Here is a 6,000-nt window from a genome sequence, read left to right as displayed (position 1 = left end):
TTCCTGTCCGACATCTTGTCCAAAGTGCTGTAACGTTTGCATTTTCTATGTTGCTCATTGGTATATATATATGATATATATTATATATAATCCCATTTATATATTGTTTGTGATATATATTTATATGCCTGAGTCAGGTCATATCGACATCATATCATACATATATATATCCCTCCGTCATGTGTACATATATACATATATATATACATGAACCAGATAAGACTATTAGTACAAAGGTCATATGTATATATATATGAAACAATATATATAGTTGGTATAATATATATAGTCAATATCAATACCAAGTATATATATATATCAGGAACTATATCATATATATAACATCCAACAGAAAAATACATATGTAGAATACATATATATATACATGTATGAATAACGAAATATATATATATATATAAATATACATATATACAGTTATAGGTATATATATATATATACATATATATATATATATGTTTGTATAGATATATTTATTAGAGCTATATGATATAGACCCATATCCATATATATATATGGGCAATCGTTTTTATTGCATTTTAGGCGGATATATATATATGTAGAATCTATATGGTCAATTTTATATACAAAACCAGACATATATGTACATTATAATAGCACACAATGCCCTATAACTTACAAAACATATCGGCGACCTATTTTAGATTTGAAAAATATATACAGGATACAAACAAAGGTCACCTTAACAACAACGAGGTCATATATACCGGCGGCAGACCATGAGAAGGATATACATATTACCTGTCGTTTATATATATATACATATCATTTTCAGATATATTTATACATGATATATACCCATATACCATCATATATAAAAATTAAATAGATATATGCCCTTTATAGATATGGGCTGTAGAAGAAGTTGGTTACATATTATATCAACATATGATATACTGATGATATAGTTTATATACATAAATTACATATAAAAAGACATATATTAGGCTTTATAGGGGAAATATATATAAAAATATAGACCTTCCCATTGCATTACAAATTATATATATATGGTGTTTGAAAAAAGTTTCAATTAAAAACATATCTTTTCAATATTAAGATGGTAATATATCGTTATAGATACATATATATACAAAGAAGTTTATTTATATATACATAGTAATTCCAAAATGAACTTTATTGAATATAAATATATCTATATACTATTCCTATAGCATTATATTATAGATACTATATATACATATATATATATATCCATTATATATAAATGTACATCTGTCCAGTATGACAATATATATATGGGCCAGACTGGTGAGAAAATATATAATAAAAAATAATAATATATTATATATATATATAATATATATTATACCTAACTAGATATAGATAGAGGTTCCCATATATAGATGTATAGTAGATGATATATCCATGTATATAATGATGTATATTTATATATATATATATATATATATATTTAAATAAAATATATATATCTTATATAGGTATAGCCTAGGGTTTGTCTCATATAATTGTTGTTTACATATACTGGCAACATATATCTTTATAAAGCATACGCCGGTTGGTATCTATATATGTATATATAAATATAAGATATATGATATTTATACAAGGTTTCATATATATATAATGATCAACGGAATTATATATATATAACACATACAAGAGTTGAATGAAACAAATATATAGGTATAGGGAATAATATAGTACCTCCCAGAATATGACGTCATATGATACAGGGATATATATATATATATATATATATATATATATATAAGAATAGAGTCAAATACATAGCATATATATAGGGATTATTTGGAGAGATCAAGAATATATATTCCATTTATAGCCATATATATCAGATATAGAAATATATATCTATATAAATAAATAAATAAATAGGCAAAAGTTTGTTAGTGTGTTATTGACCAAAATAGAACATAAATATACATATATAAATATATACATGTATATACATAGTATATCATATATATATATATATATAATGCTACTATATGGAATGTTGTTTCTTTTAACGGCTTTTATTCCCATTTTTGTATGGGGTAAACCACGATGCCTTCTTTGAAGGACTTTTCATTTGGCTTTGGGGGGTCAGACCTGTGGTCTCGATCGCTGCCCTGCCATTACAGACGCTGGAGGGTAATAAACCATCAATGGAATAGTCATACCAGTCCCAAGGCCCTTTCTTCCCAGCAGCGATTTGTTAACCAGGTATGGCGAGAGTTCGAAACGTGTGAGATTTCAAAGTTATGTTTTTAGAAAGTGTTGTAGTGGCTTTGTTTTTAAAAGTGCATTTAGTGAAACAGGTCTCCATCATTTTCTCCCTAACCATAAGTCCGCTTGATTATTATATTAATTGTCTTACAAGAATCCAAAGTGTCTGCCTTCTGAAACTTCCTCGGCTACCCGGTCAATTGCCTCAGTGACAGACCCTCTTGAAGAAAGAAAACAGAGTGCTGGGCCCGACAATGCACACACACACAACACATACACACATATATATATACATATACCACATATATATATATATATATATATATATATATACTATATATATATACGCTATATATATATATATATATATATATATATATATAGAAATACATAGGAATATATATGTATATTTTCATTTGTTTATATATATATATATAAGCCATGATATTTATATATGAAGATATATATATACCCAATTTTTATATATATATGTTATATATATATATATATATATATATATATATATATATATATATATATATATATATATATATATATATATATATATATGTATATATGTATATGTATATATGTATATACATATATATATGTATGTATAACTGAATATATATATATATGGAACGTGATAAATATATAAATATAGATAAAATATATATAGTTAAGGATAGGGAAACATTATAGTGCTGATATATACTCTATTTACTTATAGCAGGAATAGGGAAACACTATATATTATACATATATATACATGATCTGTATATATATATAACATATACTATACATAAGATATATACATGTTATAAATATACATAAATTTACTATCTCATACATATACATATACCATACATAATATATAATATATATATATATATATATATATATATATATACATATAAATATGTATGTATATATGTATGTATGTATGTATAAAGATAGAATTTAAAGGGTTTATTTATATATATATACAAGGATTTATAGCCCTATTATATATATATATATATTATATATACATACACATACACACATGTATAACACTTATTTATATATATGATATATATATATATATATATATATTATATATATATATATATATATATATATATATATATATATGATATATATATATATGTTAATACGGATATGCTTATTTTCATCTTTTGTTTACTTCAACTATTGCATTTGACTGCATTCCATATATAATATATTTATATATTATTTCCTTATTATATATATTATATATATATATATATATATATATATATATATATATATATATATATATATATATATATATATATAACATTCACTTACTAATACAGGATATGCTTTATTTTCATCTTTTTCTTTACTTAAACTTGCTTATTTGACTGCAATCCAGTTCAGTGGATTTCTATCATTTTTCCTTACTTACCGATAGATATATACTGTATATATATATATATATATATATATATATATATATATATATATATAATATATATATATATATATATATATATAATCTGGTTTTTTTGAAAATTTCAGAGTATTAGACTTATCCTTCAGCTACTTATAACTATGCATTGGCAGTAGGTCTATTTCATGCATACATGTGAAACTGATTCTAATTAATTTCTAAGAGAAATGAATAGCTACTGTAAGATTAACCCAAGAATGCTTTTATGAAAGTAAGCCTTTTGTCTTAATGTAATCACGTCAGCTTTGACTCCACAGCTTCCCAACGTGTGCGGATGAAACAGGATGACATGCAAGAAATTGGATTAAAAGAAATAATAATATGTATTTCTTTTGATTTGATTTGTTCTTTTGACATGAGATAGCTAGGTCTGAGTAAATTATGTTAAGCAATAATGAAAAGGATAAGAACAAAGGAGAACTTGTCAATAAAACAGAGTAACGGGAATATTCAAATAAAGCAGATTAATACAGATATTGTCGATTTAAATATTCATTCACATTACGTAGGTATCCAAGAGAGTATTGCTGAAAATAGACCTACTGTAGGCTAATCAGGTGTCAAAATCAGAAGTCAAATTTAGGTCTACTAAACGTCATCATGCCACTTATTTTTCAGAGAGATGTTTTAAAGGACAAATTTAGTTGAACTTACTTTAAGTATTTTGCTATTAAAGAATATTGACTTGCTTAAAAATATACTATTTATCTTTTTCTTGTAGGTGGAGCAGTCTTGGCATGACACCTCAGTACTGACAATGACACGACTGGGTCAACGAAAAGGGATTTTGAATTAAAATCCAAATACTGAGGAAGGCTGTCACGATTGAAAAGTAAATAATCTGGCACCTGCTACTTGCATATGGCAATATTTCCATAATGTTAACGATGAATAAAGTAAACTACGCCAATTTTTCTTTTGTGGGAGCTGTAACTGTACATGGGGTTTTGATAAGGGGATTTTTAGGCCATTTTTTTATTAAAAAGTGGTCTTTATTTTTCAAATACGGGTACTTTTACTGATTATCTAATCTTTTAATTTGTATTTGAATTTAACCCCAGCTTTAATCGACTAACAGCAATACTCTGGTTTAAGGTGATCTAAAATTAATTTCCTATAGGACTTGTGCTGTAATGGAATTTTATGCTATTTTCGAGCTAATTGAAATAGATTTTTTTTTAATGTATTTATTGAGCAATAGTAATACTGAATCGGGAAATGTCGAAAAATTATATGCATGTATCTTTCCTATATGCCAAGAACCGTGTATTAAAATGACATAACGTTAAAGTTATAATTTAAAAGTGAATGTTAGCAAATGAAGGCAATTAACCACATATAGGCTTATAGCCTACAGCTTCATTTACAATACGACTGCATAAATTCATAAACAAACCTCATAACATAATTGCTTAAATGTATAGTGGCATAAAAGAAAGGGTAAATAAAAAAAAAATATATAATTTTGCGGTTTATACAATTATTGGAACTAGACCTATACGAGGCTACCAATCGGCTCCGCCATATTCAACCACTTAACCAAGGAGTTTTAGTAAATAGCCTAACCAATCTGTGAACTGCAACTATTCCCAAGTATTCTAAATTCTAGCGATGATTTCTGAGTTTGACTACATATGGAATAAGCCCTCTAGTTCAGCTCTGTGATAAAATCCTATACTGGTACTCAATATTGACATTTGATAAACAAAACAAAAAAATAAAATACAAAAAATAAATAAAACAAAACGGATGGAAGAAAATGCCTCGTTTTAGACCAGTTTCTTTTTTTTTTACTTTATTTGTTAGGAGATATCTAACACTTTTCTGAAGAAAAGTTTACCCAACTTTGTTGAATTGGATCAAACCTTCCATTCCTAACCAACCATCTACGGACACGTGTGGCCTTCAACAACTGGACTGGAACTGGAGAGCTGGGGAAAATCATTAATAGACCTATATATGGGTAATGCTTACCTGATCTTCCTCCTCCGATCGCTCATTGCGAATGTCTTAAATGTTCCCCCACTGATAAGAATATAATTATAAATAAAAGAATATAAATATAAAAAAGACACCTTTACTTTCTGTTAGATTAGGAAGAAATTAAATAGGTAAATATATAAAGCTATGTAAGTATTTATCTTCAAATGGGATGAAAAATATCAGAAATTTGTTGACGTCAATGAAATCAGCTGATGAGGTGACAAGTGTAAGATTCCATATCCCACCAAAACAATGGCTGTTCCATTAACCAGCACGCTTCCCTTTTT

General features: G+C 26.1%; 1 protein-coding gene across 2 annotated transcripts in view; it reads right to left on the bottom strand.

The window, feature by feature from the left end:
- Positions 1-6,000, bottom strand: part of LOC136826318 (bolA-like protein DDB_G0274169) — a 114,488-nt gene that overhangs the window by 14,262 nt on the left and 94,226 nt on the right. The gene's annotated exons all lie outside the window — the stretch shown is intronic.

The sequence above is a fragment of the Macrobrachium rosenbergii genome, chromosome 40, assembly GCF_040412425.1.
Source record: "Macrobrachium rosenbergii isolate ZJJX-2024 chromosome 40, ASM4041242v1, whole genome shotgun sequence".
Taxonomy (NCBI): Eukaryota; Metazoa; Arthropoda; class Malacostraca; order Decapoda; family Palaemonidae; genus Macrobrachium; species Macrobrachium rosenbergii.
The sequence above is the reverse complement of the archived record's forward strand: the minus strand, read 5'-3'. Positions and strand labels throughout refer to the sequence as shown.